This window comes from Cuculus canorus, chromosome 1, assembly GCF_017976375.1.
Source record: "Cuculus canorus isolate bCucCan1 chromosome 1, bCucCan1.pri, whole genome shotgun sequence".
Lineage (NCBI taxonomy): Eukaryota > Metazoa > Chordata > Aves > Cuculiformes > Cuculidae > Cuculus > Cuculus canorus.
Genome location: NC_071401.1, coordinates 109,523,844 through 109,541,359, shown reverse-complemented (window position 1 = coordinate 109,541,359; position 17,516 = coordinate 109,523,844).

The window sequence follows — 17,516 nt, the reverse complement described above, 5'->3', positions numbered from 1 at the left end:
AACATTTGTGTTACTGCACCTCTTTCCAAATCAGTGAAGGTTATAGGGAAAATGCTGCCTATCCCTCGCAGTTCTTCTCACTTCAGTGTACGATAGTGATGGATGTAAAAAGGTCAGCCTACAGCTTCCTCAGAGAGCTGGAGCTAGTCCGAAGGCAGCGGATAGCTTTTGAAAATGAATTGCTTTTTAAATATTATTAGACTATACATGACCTCAGAGTTTTGAAAGCCATTTAACTTACTAAATTTGAACAGATAGAATTACATACTTGCAACAGAGGGGCACAGTCCTTTCTTCTGCCCATCTTTGAGTTGACTCTAAAGAAGATGTGAGAGTTTTTTAATTGAAGAACATTTTGGCCTTCCTGGAAGAATTTGCAGTTTTCTTCTGGTTTTCTTCCTAAAATGGCTGACTCCTTTAAAAAACAACCTAGACACCTCCCAAGAAAAAAAAAAAAACCCACAGAAAAAAAATCCCTTACCCCAAAAATTCAACTTCAGGAAGTGGTATGATACAAATGATAGCACGAGCCCCAGTGATTTCATCTGTTGGTTATAAAACAAAGAAGAAGTAGCCTTACAAAATCTTATGATAAAAATGTAAAATTTCTCTACAGTTCTTTTTCTTAGGGTATGCTTATATATTAAAGTAGTTCAAGGCTGGAACTGCTTCCAGTTATCAGTCTTATCTGTAGAAATACATAAGCTTTAGGTATTACAAAACTACCTATTAATTTAGATTATGCTTATCAAATACTTTTAACTAGGAAAGAAAGCTTCACCAGACATCAAGTTTTATGACATAATAAGGGATGGTGAGGAATGCTAACATTCAGTTCTCTCTTCTATAAGCAGATTTGAGCCACTGTTTTCTACCTTCAAAGAAAATTCCCTCTTATATGAGATACTTTGTATTATGGTGTTTGTTGTTCTGATATTTATAATTCAAAGCACTACACTTTCTCCCAGTTTAGCATTCTTTTATATTCAGCACAGATACTGAGGGAGAAGAGAAAGCTGCTACTGTCTGCCACTTTTTTTTTTTTGCTTCATTTCATTTCAGGTGTCTGAAAAAAAAATGTTTTGATTCGAGTCAGGCAAAAATATTTATTAAAAAGAAGTGTCCTCTTTCAAGTAATCTGTAGTATTAAGTAACGTGAAGATAAAGGAAATGCTTCTTCCATTCATTCTTTAGAAGGATTGAATTATATATTTTCTGCAAACTTGCACGCAGGGAAGCTCCCTTTTATCTCAACAATACGATAATTATTTTATAACTCCGAGTACAGATGAATTTCCATAAGTAAATTGAACTGTGATAAATGCCCAATTATCACCTTTTGATGGTAACAATTAACCTTTGTGAAGCCTTCTGTTAATATGATGCATTTGCAAAAGAATAATATGTATTAAAAACTTCTGTTAAATCTTTTAATTCTAACCGCCCCCTACAAATTTCTATTTGCATTGAAATTTTTATAATATAATTTGTTCAGAGAGAGTTTATCAATTCTGCTGTTTAACAAGAAGTACAAAAGATTCCTCTGGGCTATATTTTATTTCTTCTGCCAACTTTTTGAAGTTTCATTTGTGTTATTTGTTTGCCAGGATTAGAAAAATGTTTGCTTTTCTTCATGCATATATTTGTTCATTATTCCAAAACATCAACACAAGAATATCCTTTTCCAAACAGCACAATGCTTTTAATTGCTTCAATAGGACCTCATGTATCTGTTTTGGGAACGGTTTCTTTTCACATTCATTACCTCTTTAAAGCATAGGTGTTCAAAGGCCTTACATAATTGCTTGCAAAGTGACAGTTATACTTTGTCAGTGCATCATTAGCCTAATATACAAATACGTTGATAGGTATGATAGTATTTACTCTGAAATCTAACAACTCTGCATAATTTTATAGTAATCCTGGCATATATCACTTCACAATCACCTTACATTTAATTAGTGAATGCAAAGTATCTTATAGCTACCTTATACATCACTCACCTAGAGGACAAGAACAAAGGATTAATTTATAATTATTTCTCTTCTTTGAAGTATAAACTGCTGCATTTATTTGTGTTGTTCAGCTGTCATACCTCTGGGACACAAGACAATTTAACTTTATTTGTAGATAAGCAAAGAAAAAAAACATGAAAGATGTTTCAGCAAACAGGAACTTCAAGATAAAGAAGTTCTCTGCAGATTGCACAGAAAAGATATAACATAAAATCATAGAATAGTTTGGGTTGAAAGGGAGCTTAAAGATCACCTAGTTCCAGCCGTGTTGTAGAACAGTAAGTTGAACTGTTTCTAATCAACTGTTCAGGCAACAAGAAACGAAGAAGAACAACAAACAACATGGTGTGAGACCATGATCTTTAAGAACTGACTGGAAAGCCTGCCACAATTGTCACATGCCAGGAAAAGTAGCAACTCCCTTGCTCAGGAAAGAGTTCTGCAGACCTGAAACTCTTACTCAGACACTTGAGCTCTGGCCCTCAGGAGGCATTTACTAGGGTCTGCTAGCAAGTGCTTCAGCTGAACCTACACATTTTGTGTAAGCATTTCTGTTATTCTGCGATATAATATGAGCAGAAGGTATAAATTTTGTTTCCTGCAGCCTATATCTCTGGCTTTAAGAGCACAGCATGCTACTTACAAGTTGTGACTTCTAATAATGACTATGCTTTCACTTTCTGCTGAGTAATACATATCTTGAAGTAATTTTCTTATGACAGCACCATTTTTTTATATAGTATGAAACCAGTCTACAGTAAAGGATAGTTATCTGAAAGTGTTTCTTAAATTTTTGCTTAGGTCAATAAAAGATCTCAAGCTGTCACTGGTCAGAGATCACATCTGTGAACTTGGTGGAAATTCATTTTATCAATGGAGTAACAGAAAATAAATTCAGCAGCTCCCTCTCAGATGAAGTAGACATTTTTGTTTGTGTGTATTTTTCTAATCTAAAAAAGTCAGCGTGATGGAAGGAAATGTGTGGATTTAATTTTCCTATGAATGCTGTTTGGAAAAGCTTAACAAGACCAGAGTATGCACGTATGTGAGGGAGACACCATTCCTGTAACATCCATCAGCTCGTTCTAGTTGTAGTAATTGCACCTTTGTCTAGGAATGAGGAAGACCAAGGAGAAGAGCACATGCTCTACCTGATTCAAGGGTTATGTCCACACATATGAATTTATGTATTCAGGATTATCTTCAAAGCTAAAAGGTCCAGGAAGCAGCAAGAATGTGGCTGTTCTCAGAGGGTCTGCACAAGGAGTGAAGATGACCTCAGTGCTAGTTTTAGTGCCTCACTGATGGGCACAGTGTTTGCGAGGGACAGGCAGAGCTAAGTGCTGGTAATGGGATCCATTGACACCTCAGGCATGGCAAGATGAACCAGGGCCAGGGATGACCCTAGAGATGTCAACAGAACAAGTGGAGCCAGATCTAAGGACAGCACTGGAGACAAGGATGTAGCATGCATCTGAGTTTTGTATATGAGGTAGGGCTGGAGACCCCTATGACATTGCTGAAGTGGGGACAAATGTCTCCTGGAAGAGCTGAAATGGGGTCTTTGACCCACAGGCAGGACCAGGGAGGGCTGAGGCAAGGCCAATAAGGTCCGTCAGTGCCCTTAGGGGTCTGACATGGAAAAGATGCAGAGAGGTTGTAATTGTTCTCTTCTAGCACGTGAGGGGTGTTACAAAGAAGATGATGTCATGCTTCTCTCAGCAGCGCAAAGTGAGGATAACCGAGAAGACGAGGGACAACAGTCATAAGCTGTGAAAAGGGAAATTCCAATTGAAAATAAGAGAAGAATGAGGGGGAAATTCACCAAGGCATCTAATACTGCAGCAGATAACCAGGAAGGCTGTTGAACCTCCACTTCTGTAGGTATTGAAAACTTGACTGCACGAAGCTCTGAGCAACTTGGTATGCCTTCAAAGCTAACCCTGCTTTGAGCAGAAAGTTGGACTGTGTGAACTCCAGAGGCATTTCCATCTGAATGATCTATGGTTATAAAAAACCACAACTCTCGTGTCAAGTATCTGAACATGTGATTGGGCTTCCTGGTGTGAGAGCAGAGGGTATACAAATCAGTGTGTTCTTTTTTACAAGTTTAAGGAGGAAAAGACAGAATAGTTAAGAAAGGTCTTGGTTTTGTCCTGAGAGAAAGTAAAATGATGCTTGAAACAAGACTTACAGATTCAGAAAACTGCTTCTTAGTGTGCTTCAGTAGCAAGAGAAACTACTGTAGTCTCAACTTGCTACTGTCTGCCAAAAGCAAACAGAGCACTTCACCTTTTGAGTGATTTTTGCCATTTAGTATAGCAATGTGGACAAAGAACTTGCTTAGGTCTTCAGTTTTAAGTCATTTTTCAACGTCTCTATTAAGCCATTATCTTCATTACTGATTATTCTACTTCTTCACACATTCCTTAGGAAAAACTCAAAGAAAATAATCCTGCTTAGTATGGCTCATTGCCACCCATCGTTATCCCTAGGATTAATAGCATTTGTGATAACTGCAATAAATTGGAACGTTTCAGGTTGCCATGGCAGCCAAATTGAAAGTAACATTTTTTTCCCCCTAGATTGGCTGCAGATACTGTAGGTAGAAGACATAAACTAATATTAGTTTATAATTTTCAGCTGTGCTATACCAAAATATTTTTTCCTGAATTTCTCATTCTCTGTGATAAGTACCTATGGTGTAGGAGTTTCTCATTTAAGAATAACTAGAGAGAGAAAAATTCCTTATCTGAGAGTACCAATGATTAAATGAATCTGATTTTTGTCTTGAATTATGGTGAATTTCAAATATTACAGTGAAGAATTCTTATAAAGCATATAATTGGAGATTGACAAAGAAAACCTTCTTTCTTTCTTATATTTCTAGGGGAAAAAACAACTGACAAAAGTGCACCCCTCCAACATCTAGTTATGCTCTACATTAAAAACCAAACCAAACAAAACAAAACCAAACAAAACAAAATAACAAAAAAAAAACCCAAAACCAACACCAGAATTCAAATTAAAAGAAAGCTGTATTTTCAGATCACTATGGACAAAAAATTCTGAAAATCCTGTCTAATCTTGTAGGGAGAGATATAATCTTTCTGGTTTATACGGTCTCTGAATACAATTACTGTCACAATTTCCATCGAAGTCTCTCTCAGCTCATGCTGAAATAACTATTTTCAACTATTCAAAGACCCTAAAAGCCTGCCCTTTCTGCAACTAAGCATGTTAAGTACCTTCTTTTTGTATTCATCTGAACTGAAAAATGTTATGTGCTTATGAAGAGATGTTTCTAAGGTAGTGTGTTGGAAGTACAGCAGAAGGAATAGTAAAGAATTAACATTAAGTTGCAGTAATAACTTGATAAATGGGACCTTTCTGTAATTTTTAAATAATTTAGGGAAAGAGTCTGATTTTAAATAAGGGCTCCGAGTTTGGAAACACTGAGAATCTAGATGTTAATACGATTTTACTTAAATGCATTATCAATACATTAGATTTGTTAATTGTATGCGCTAAACAAATAACATCAACTCTACCAGTGGGAAGGCAATAGTTTAATGTGCATATGGGGTAATGAGTCAGTGAATTCCGTACAGTGTAGTCTGTCTGCAGTTCTGGGTTCCTTTCTCTTCTGTAAGCAGCATGTCTAATGGGGAACTGTGTCAGGAAGCACAACATGCTGATGCAATGCTTAACCAGAGGTGAAAGGGAAACCTCAAATTCTGATGCTTGTGTATGTTCCTGACAACTTATTCTATGATGGCTGCATTAATTCCTAAAAATCCATTGTTTGATAGAAATGGTTCAATGTTTTACAGACATTCAGCACTAGTAAAGCAAAAACTCCCTAGAAGTTGGAGGTATTTCGTATTGCAAAGCCAGATCATATTTCTGAGGAATGTAAGCTTTAGATGGATCTATGTGTGCATAGATGGATCTACGTTCACTGTGTGCATCCATGCCAAGATCTCCGTGTGAAGCAGAAGTGCACTTTTGCCGTGAATCTTGTGATGTTCTTTACCCTACTGCACTTTTCTTCACACTGAACTGCATTCCTATTGGATGAGATCAAATTAAAAGGTCTGCTCCTGTACCGCATCTAATGCGCTGCAGATACTAATGTGTACAGAAATACATAGTCAAGATAACAAGCCTCACTCCCACCCCGTCATGCAGAGATTGGTGGATACTGATAGAAAACTCCTGGTATTATCAAGGACTTGTGCAATGCCAACTCGTCCTTTGCACTATATGAAGAGTCAGGTAGGATCTGCTCTTTGTCTGTTGTCTTCTGCTTGCCTCTCAGTTTCTCATTGGTCTCCATGCAAGTTATGGGTCAATTTGTCTCCCTCAGGAACACAGTGGGGTTTTAATTTGTTTGTGCTGTTTTGCTGACTTATTTATGTTTATTATGTGCTATTTTCTACAATGCAAGAGATGTAGATGTAAAATTGTGTGACCTTGTTCAACACTGTTTACACAACACATTTAACAATTGACCTGGACAGGTGTGTCTGGGTGAGTTTCTGAATCCATATGTTTTAAGCTCCACCTTAATATATAGATGTATATAAATGTACATATATAAATATTGTTATATTCACTTTTTCCTACCCAATGTATTGTTTTAGTGTCTTGTTATTCAGATCAATGGGAAAAATGTTTTAATTTGTGATCTAAACTTGATCTCACCAAATCTATGCCTCTACCTCTAGTCTTCTGCCATGGACAGTGCTACTTTTTCTCTGTTGTATTTGTTGGCTGCATGCCTACCCATTCTGACTTATATGGCTAATAAGAGAATCATTGAAGTGGAAAGGCATCTCTGGAGAACATCTGTCCCAACTCTGCTCAAAGCAGTGTCAACTAGTGGAAGTTGCTTAGGGCCATTGCCACACAGGTTGTAAATATTCTTTTTCAGAGCTCTTCTTGGATGGCTTAGAGCTCATTTGATCAGTTAGTAAACTCAGGTCCTTCTCCTCAATTGTTTTCAGACAGTAGAAATCTCATTTTAGGTTAGATATTTTCATTCATACCTGTGTGCTTGTATCTGACAATCTGTAGCACTCAGTTTCATCTTGTTTTTCTTCCTATAATCCAGCCTTATAGTGGAGTTCCTCCTGCCACAGTTTTCTTCTTCCTGAAGAAAAATCAAGAAGATTCATTTTCTGGAGTGTGATGATGGTACTGGATGGAAGGGAAGCTGGGAAAAGGGAGTGGAACAGGCAGGAGAGGAGGTGTCTGTGGGTAAGGTGGATATTAAATGTGGCTTGTATTTCTATGGTGAATTCCTAATGGTCTGCCTGCTCACTAGAGTTTTGCACCTCTGATCAAATTTTTAAAGTGTGGCAATTGATCTCTGGTGTTAACAGTGCTGCTTATCTCTATATGTAATTGTAAGTACTTTTTTAAACTATGCCAAGGTTACTGGTGTAAACAAGTTGGTCCTGTAGCTGGCTATCTGGCTCTGGATGAACTGCATTAGTGGCCATCCTCACAACTGGTGGTTTGTCTTTCAATGTTACTCTAGTCATAGAGGGGTGTAAGGAGATCCTCATGCTTGCATGAGCTCTGCTGCAGTCATTGCCATGACATTTTTCCATTGTCACAACTATTTTTAAAAATAATAACAGAATCTTTTGCTTTTGCTTGGTATATTTGTACATGGTGATTATATCTCCCTCTTTCATCGTATCTGCTTTACTAGGTATTGCTGGAGCTCAGAATTTAGATTTGTTTGAATAGAAGACAAACAAACCCAAAAGTTGAATAATAGGGTGAAAAAAGCCCTTCTTCCCTCATTCCTGCCCCATATTACTACATTAAAAAGCTTTGACTGTTCTCGCCAGCCTTTCAGTCTTGAATTGATCATTTTCCCCCCTCTCTCTCTTTATCAGTTTTCTTGGGTTTTGTTTCACCCTCGTCATTTAGTATTTTTTTTTAAATTTTCTCCTTGTGTTTGTATGGGGATGCTAGGAAACACTTCAGTACTTCAAGATCATCTGGGGATATTTTAGCATCCACAGTCCTCCTTTTCAAGGATCAGCAGAAATCTTTCTGTCTAAGCTGCGGCTTCTTCATACAGCTGTATATTTAACCAGGTTATCTGGCAGAGACCAGCCAGTAAATGTATAATCTCTTGCTTGCTGTGATGCAAATTTACTTTCCTGCTTGTCTTACTAGTAAATACTTTCTCCAGGAGAGCTACAATTGTTAGGGTAGAGAGAGATTGCTGTATTTTGAACAGGTTTTGTGTTAAGTGTCTTTCTTAATAGGTTTAGTGTTCCTTTGTTTAAGTCAAAGAAATACCTCTGCAGTGGGTCTAGATGGCAAGTCTTGCCTGGAAACTGTTGCTAAGTAAACTTGCTTTTGTTGCTGAATTATTTTGATTGGAGCATCTATCAGGAAGAAAATGAGAAGCAGAATCATAGGTGTGGAGACAAGCAAGCTGGGATCAGCGAGTTGTGACTAGTATGGATTTGTGTGAAGAACTTATTTTTATGGAGCAAGCTCAAGGCCGACTTCATCATAAAGCCACCTAGATTTATAATTAATTTCTGTTTTCTTTTTTTTTCTTTAAGAGGTGGCAGGAGGAGGGTTGTTTCTCCACTGGCTGTTTGCAGCTTTTGCTATGTACATGGCATTGTTGGGTGTCTTCTTTTTGTTGGTGATATTTTTTTGGGTTTTTTTCAGTGATCCTTCTCTACCCTGACTGTCTTGGACAAGGTTAAGTTTCTTTTGTTTTTCAACAAACAAAAATCCTGATAATTTGACAGCAAAGTGATAGCCACGGGTGTCCATGGATTTGTGGATGAAAGGCACAACTTAAACCTATACATTTAGCATAAATAACTGTCATGTCATATCAGGGCAGAAGAATAGTAGGCTGGTTTAGAAGCATAATACAAAGATATATCATCTGCAGTTGATTCTGTCAGCTAATGAGAGAAAGGCAGCATGGAGTGAACACAGAAGTGTTTGCTAAAAGAGCAGCTCTGAAAATAAAGGACTTTATCTGACCACCAAGGATGGAAAATTGCATTAATAGTTCAAAGTAGCAGTGAACAAGTGCACTATAGGTGATTTGCTGCAGAGGGTCAGCTTTAAGGAACTTCTTAGGTGACTGTTTTCATAATATTTGATAATGGAACTTTATTACCTATTACCTTTGTTATGTGGAATCTGAATCTAATTAGCTTTCCTGGCCAGTGCGTGCCTTTTCTGCTTGCCTAACTGCCAGCTGATCCTGAAGACTCCCAGGTAAGAAAGGAACTGCCTTCCCTCAAGAGGTAGCAGCTCCTTGTGTGTAAACAATTCACACACACAAACCTTTGAACTCCAAAGGAATCTTTCCTAAGCATTTCTTCTCCTCCTTCCCTGTGCTAGCTTCACAGTGATTACAGCAGGTCTGGGACTGTGGTAGCCCACTTCAGGATGGGAGAGGAAATCTTCAGGATGGATGGCAAAAGCATCTTGGTCCCCCTCACTCAGAATGCGGGAAATCAGAGCCAGTCTTCCCACACTACCACAGTTACGTAACCTGTAAACTACTGTATTTTCCTGACTCATCTTCTTTATGTCTGTTTCTTAGATATTTAGAGATACAGTGCCATTGATACCAAGGTTTGTGTCCAGTGGAAATGTATGAACCTGGGGATCGAGTGGAATTGTCCTGTTTATCTTCCAACTTACGAAGGTGTTAATTTGCCCGTTTGAAGATCACTTCTTTTCAGCATTCCTTTTTTTTCAATGTCATCTTTCATCTGAGATGGGTCATTCTTGCTCAGATTTGTGAGCAGTCTAAATCATTGGGACTTTGGATGTGAACTGAGATGGTCATGATTTAGACCATGCAGAAGCATCAGGACTGTGCTGTTTTTCTACACAACAGTAAAGATCAAAATTACGTACTATGATCCTTTCCTTCTTAGCAAACACAATTCACTAATACGCAATTCCTTCATCTGTAACAGAGGGTAATTCATAATTTGTGTAATTTTTTGATCTTTTGGAGATCCTTTAGAGAGATTGTTTTTCACTCAGGATGTTAGAAATATATATGTAGGTCCTGTATAACTTAAGCTTGCAGATTTTATCTGTCTGTTTCTCTCCAAACCAAATCATTAGTGCAGTGCTGTTGATTTTAGGTAGGAGCACAACAGCTTGAACAGGGAGAAATATCTCTCATTGGCCTGGTGCTCTACAAGGCTTTCGAATGACAAGAAAGAGATTTATTCACACATCATAGATATTTTCTGTGCATTAATATCAGTAAGAGAATCCGTCATCTTGTTCTAATAATTTCTTACAGGCAAACGACTACTCCTTTGGAAATTGGCTTGTAAACTTTTTGCTATAGCTCAGCTTATCTATTTCCAACCTTGGGACACTGGTACCTTCTGCCACAGGTTTAAGTTGTATTCCTTACATGTGATACAGAAAGAAAGTTTGTTAAGTTATCATTCGTGGGTTCTATATGCAGGCTGTGCAGACCAATGCAGGCACATTTCTAGCACATGAAGGAAATACTCAACCCAGAGATTTGTTTTTCAAGATGTTGATAGGAAAGGACAGAATATTGCCTGTTGGTTTGTTGTTTGGGTTTTTTTCCCTAGCAAATCTAGAGCTTCAAATGCAGAGTCATCTATGTATGTGTCTGCATGAAAGGAACTTCTTTTGCGTGACCCATTGAAATAGGCTACAACTTCTTGTATTTTTAGGGATGCAATACAGTATTAGCCAGTACATCCTTCTTTTTTCTGCTGTCCATTCCTCATCTTCTCCAGTGATCCCCCAGGCACATTCATGTTTGCTGTCTTTTCTCTTTCCTTGCTTTCTGTAATGTCATATGGCACTACTGAAATACCAAGGAAAGAGGATCTTCAATGCAGGCAACCCTATCCGTGCATGTTTCACATGAAGGTGGAGGGGCAATGTGTCAGCTCTACAGACAGTAGAAGACTATGCAGCAATCAAGAGCATGGGAGTCCAGCATATCTCATGAAACTATCTGTGAGTACAATGCTCAGCATCTTTTCTTACCTGATGAAAAATCTTTAGCTATAGCAAGTAGCAGCTTTCCAAACTGCACAGCATAACTATTTTCCTCCTCCTCAGTCTTCCCCTCCTCCACTCCAGAATACAACTTACACAATAAGTTGTATTTGACAGTTATGAGGGAAAGGATACTCAGCAGTCTCACATTATTTGTATTCTGTTTATTGATATTTCAATTTAATGAGCTCACCGACAGTAGTGTATTAAAGGGCAAATATGCCTTAGAGATAGTGAAAAAAGTGGATGCAAATGGAGTAATTAATTGTTGTAATCAAGGCCATGTGCTAGGAAGGCCAATGGAGTCCTTTTCAAGGATTCAAGTTGCCCTGGAAAATGTGAAGGTTTTGGTTTTGTTTTCAGTAGTTTGGACAGTATCTACAATAACGTAGAGTGCATAAGAAATCCAGAGTTCAAGATTAATATTCAGGGCTTTATATAATATTACAAAATAACCTTTCAGTATGATATTGCCTTTTATCCTTGAGAAAACCCAGGCTAAAAAAAATGCTAGAGATCTGAGAAAATTCTTTGCATGGTGCCTGTTTCAACTGCTGCCTGTGCAGTGACAGGAACATGGCACACATGAATCATTTGTTGCTAGAATCTGGATTGATTTCTTAGCAATAATTTCAGAATTCACGAGGGGGGTTTACTGTTCTTTTTAATTAATTTTTTGTGCATTTTTTTTTACCAGTCTGAGTGCACAAATAAATAGTTAGCTTCTATGCTTGAATTCAAGCCAAAAAGATTTCAGGCTAAGCAGATGCCAACTCTGAATTTTATAATCAAATATGTAATTCATCATTTTCACTGTTGGTGGTTTGCACCATAAATAGGAGTAATCAAATCAAAATAGGAGTAATCAGAAAACTGAGGAACTTATCAAGGGGTCCATATGTAAAGATCGCTTCTCTGTTACAAAACAGATGTTGAAATATTCGTAGAAGCATGATGCATTTTGAAAGGTTTGTATTTCCCTAGCAAATGAAGAAAACAAAAAAAATATTCTAAGATAAATCATTTACGTTCTTCTGATTATGCATTTCTGTCTTAAGCATGCTATAATTTTGCAGTTCAAGGTATGTTGAGGGATGGGGAGATTTTTCAATTTTAGGCAGAAATTCTGTCAGAGCTTTGACTTCTTATATCATGCTATGAAATGACCTACACCAATCAACTGTTAATAGGATATTTTTTTATACAGAATCCAAATATATGTTCCAAGAGGGACAGTTTAATTTTAAACAATATCTGTCTATTGCTAGATGAGTAGATCTGATCTATTCTCCTGTGGTGTGTGGGAACTGTAGCACAGGGGTCTTGGACTTGCATTTGGCTCAGTGAGTCAAGCTCTTCAGGCAGAATTCCTCTCCAAAACTCAACGGGATAAAATTCTGACTCAGCTCTACCAAAAAAAAAACCCAACAAAAAATATATTTGCTACTGTTCATTTGGGTTTCCCACAGAGCAGATAAGTAACCATTAGTAATTCTGTACCAGTAACAAGCAGTTGGGCAGCATTCTATGTTGTGTTACATTACATTTACTGCTCTGAATTAAAATAAAACTGTCACTTCTCAAAAATCAGTGTTTCTAGCAGTGATTTTAGGCAATGTGGAAAGAAGATCCAAATAAGAGATACGTGTTACCCATAGTACACATACCCAATAAATTATGGATTAACTAGGTAATAATTGCTGACCATTTGTGTAATTTAAAACAATGTGTTACTCTCTTGTGGAGGATTGTATTAGTGTCTTCTTTTAGGATTACATCTAATAGTCCTGCCTTTGATTTAGCTAAATAATGAATAGCTGAATACAATTTCACTGTGAAAGTGGGGCAGGAGGCAATAACGTGTAATGAACAGAATGATTATAAGACAGTCCCTACCTGTTGAAGTTATTTGCAGTAAAGTTCAGAGAGACAGAAAGTATGATTTGTGTCTGCTTTTATAGAGCATTTTACAGCCCCACAGTCTAGATATATAGTTTGGGAAAATGTTAGCAGATGTAAATGCATTACATTCAGTTTGCTACTTCTCTAACACCACTGCTATCTAAGTATAACTGATTTTGAAGTCTTCAGCCAACCTAATGTCTTATTTCTGTGTTCAAAGTGCATTTAGGTTAACCTGTCCACTCTAAAGAAACAACCTGCTTGCTTAAGGACAAGATTATCATTTTACCAATGAAATGGGAATCTGTAGATGACTTCCCATCCTGGCCTTGGTTGTGACTCCTGACCTTTACTTGGTGAAATCTCAGTGAACCAAGGAATTTTATGGTCCCCTTCTTCCTACAGTAATGTTTGGAGTCTCTTGGAATGTGCCAATCTCCATGTTGTACATACAGTTGGTAGATGTCCTAATGACCACATAAAGAATTGAAAAAATTATATCAATGCTACCTGACCTATCAGTCTTTTTTTGCATCTGTTTGTGCTGGCAGGTGTTTAAAAATAGTGCTTCCTAATTGTCTTTGCTGACTGTTTTCAGTATAAACCAAAAGGCAGTGATTTGTAGCTGTTTGTCTTAGGAGCTTTGGCATATGAAGTCCACAATAGTTCTGTCCTGTCACTGCTCCAACTTATTAGTCACAAACAGCTCTCAAGTGAAATGCTTTGTCGAGGCTCATTAAAAATGCTTTGAGAGGGATAGGAAGGTGTGTCTCGAGGGGGTGGGGGGGTGGGGGGGGGACGGGGGGAGGCTGGGGGAGGTGTGTGTGTGCGTGAGTCCTTTCTATTGATGACTGGGTTAAGGAGAACATGTGCTGCCATTTCAAGGTAGGTAGTAAAACTGCTTCTGTGCAGGTACTGAGACCACAGCCAATTAAAGGCAGGTAAAGGAAAATTTCCTGTTTGACATCCCTCCATCCTGAACATTTGTCACTGACACACGTTATACAAGGAACAAAAGACAGCTTCAGCTTATCTAGAGAAAAAGAGCTCGTTGGAAATGGAAAACCACGTTGTGTTTAGCTTCTAGGAGGCAAGTAAAATAGTGTAGGAGATGCATCTACAGAAAGTAATACCTACAATCTGGACAAGGCTGTTTCTGTCCAAGCACCTGAATAGTAACAGACCGGAAAGCAGATGTCACTCATCATATCATAGAATCATAGAATGGTTTATGTTGGAAGGGATCTTAAAGATCATCTAATTCCAACACTGCTGCTATGGGCAGGGACACCTCCCACTAGATCAAGCTGATCAAGGAGTCATCCAACCTGGCCTTGAACACTTCCAGGGATAGGGCATCCACAATTTCCCTGGACAACCTGTTCCAATGGCTCACCACCCTCATTATGAAGAATTTCCTCCTTACATCTAGTCTAAATCTTCCCCTCTCCAATTTATAACCATTTCCCTCTGTCCTATCACTTCATGCCTTTGTAAAAGGTCCCTCTCCAGCTTTCCTGTACACCCTTTCAGGTACTGGAAAGTTGCTATAAACTCTCCTCGGAGACTTATCTTCTCCAGACTGAACAACCCCAAGCCCCTCAGCCTGTCCTCATATGAGGGGTGCTCCAGCCCTCTCATCATCTTTGTAGCCCTCCTCTGAACTCATTCTGACAATTCCATATCATTCTTATGATGAGAATTCCAGAATCAGACACAATACTCCAGGTGGAGTCTCACACGAGCAGAACAGAGGGGCAGAATCCCCTCCCTCAGCTTGCTGGCCATGCTTCTTTTGATGCAGCCCAGGATACAATTGGTCTTCTGGGCTGCAAGTGTGCATTGCCGGCTCATGTCAAGTTTCTCATTAATCAGCACCCCCGAGTCCTTCTCTGCAGGGCTGCTCCTCCCCTACATTGGGAGGGATTATATCCCCCTGATCCCCTTCTTGTCCATTGACACAGGAGGGGTGAGGAGAGTGGTTGCCAGTGAAGACTGAGGCAAAAATGTTATTGAGCACCTCAGCCTTCTCCTTATCTGTTGATACAAGTTCACCATTTTCATTCATCAGTTGGGGTCCGCTTTCTTTAACCATCCTTTTACGATTTATATGCCTGTAGGAGCCCTTCTTGTTGGTCTTCACTTCTCTTGCTGAGTTCAGCTCCAGCTGTGCCTTGGCCTTCCTGACCCCTTCCCTGCACAATCAGACAGCATCCCTATACTATTCTCAGATTTCCTGTCCCTGCTTGCACTGCTTGTGCAGTTCCCTCTTACTCTTCAGTTTGACCAGCAGATCTTGACTCAGTCGCGCTGTTCTCTTCCCTTCCCTGTCTGATTTCCTACATCAGGGGACTGAGTGCTCCTGCACTCTATGAAAAGCATCCTTAAATATTTGCCAGCCTTGTTCTTCTCCCTTGTCCCTGAGGGGGCTCCTGCTGACTAACTCCTTGAAGAGATATAGGTCTGCTTTCCTAAAATTTAGGGTCCTGACTATACTACTCTCCTGTCCCACATCCCTCAGGACCTTGAAGTCCACCAGTGCACGATCACTGCAGCCCAGGCTGCACGTCACTGTTGAGCTCACTTGTATTGGTGTTCATCAGGTCCAGTATTGCATTCCCTTGGATGGGGTTATCTGTTAGCTGGGATAAGAAATTATCTCTGATGCACTCTATGAGTCTCCTTGATTGCCTACAGCTTGTGCTGTAGGCAATCGTGCTACTTTTCCAGCATATGTCTGGGTGGTTGAAGTCCCCTAGCAGTTTGTAGCTTGCAAGCGTGAAGCCTCCTGTAGCTGATGGAAGAAGGCTTCATCAGTATGCTCTGCTTGATCAGGTGGCCTGTCGTATACACCAATCACAAGGTTCATTTGGCTGCCTCAGTCTTTTATTCTACCCCACAAGCTTTCAGTTTGTTCATGGCTACTCTTCAAAGACAGCCCTTCACACTCTATCCATTTCCTGACATAGAAGGCAACACCTCCACTCCTACTTCCTAGTTTGTCCCTTCTGAACAGCCTGTAGCAGTCAATAGCCACACTCCAACCATGGGATTTGTCCCACCAAGTTTCAGTGATGGCAACCAAATCATACCTTCCTAGTAGCACAGTAGCTTCCAGTTCCTCCTGTTTGTTGCCTAAGCTTCGTGTGTTTGTATAGAGGCACTTCAGCTGGGCTGTTGGTTGCATCGCCTTCTTAGTGGAAGACCCCTTATTTCCCATAGGGTGTTCTGCGGACTTTTCCTTCCTTGGCACCTACTCCCTCAGGAGCCTCCTGCTCATCTCTGCAGGACTTTAACTGGCCATGGCATCCCCAGCATGCCCAGGGGCAGCAGGTGAAGGACCCATACCAGCACCCCATCCCTCCAACCATATATTGACTAATGCAATCACTTCACCGTATTTTGCTGATGTTTTGATTCCAGGTTTCCGTAGGGCATGATTTTATCTGTTGCATAAGACAAAGAAGCAGAGACTTTGACAAGTGCATTTGCAAAAGACAGGATATGGAATTCTTGGACCAGGAAAGGAAAGTGGTTAGGTATACATTGATTAAAACTGTTAAAATTGATGAGAGAGTTATTAGACTATTTTTTCCCTGTTGCATGTCATGGAGATAAGACTTCACTGTATTTGGGTGGTGATGCTCTTCAGTACAAAAAAATAAGTACTCTGACAAAGAAAGTAGTCATCTCATAATAATCAGTGCTACAGGACAAAGTGAAATATGATTTTAGTGTGGGGTTTGTGTTGAGGTTCATGGTTTTTGGTTTTGGGTTTTTGTTTTTTTTCTTTTTTTTATGAGAACGCTTACAGTTTCTTATTGGCGATAACATACTATCATAAGACAACGTGCATCAGCAATATAGATACCTGAATTGTATACTACCAGACATAAAAGATGCTCTTCTCATAAAGGGATTTCTCCTTTCTTGATGGGTATACAGTTTTTCATCATTGACCATACTGCTTATGCTTGGAATTAAATTCCTTACATGAGCGCAAGATACCAAGCCAAATAACTACTGCGATTGGAATTAGAGGCCAGTATATACCTTTTCTATCATCACAGGATGAAATCTCTGTCTGAAAAAGTGTTTGACAACTAAGTCTCTTGAAAGGCTGAGGTAACATCATGGAAGAAAAAGCAACTAAAAAAAGCAACTAAACATCTTGTAAAGACATTTAATGTTTCTAGTAAAGAACACCACAAACTAGAAAGCTAGATTCATTGTATTTCATATGCTTTTGAGTTCTGTATTACTTCATGATTCAGTACAGCTCACTTCAACAAAAAGTACACTATTGTTATAAAATACAAGTAGAAGAATGTTTTGTTAAATTTTTTTGCTTGGCATTCTGAACTCCTTTTTTTGGGGGAGGTGGGAGGGAAACTAATATGTGAATTCTGGTCCATTACAGAGAAGAAGTTTGCACATGTAAATCAAAGATTGTGATTAATAGCACGTATCTTTCCTCTTTAGTGGCAGGTACACTTAGGCATCAGGAAAACACAGTTTTCATCTTGAGAA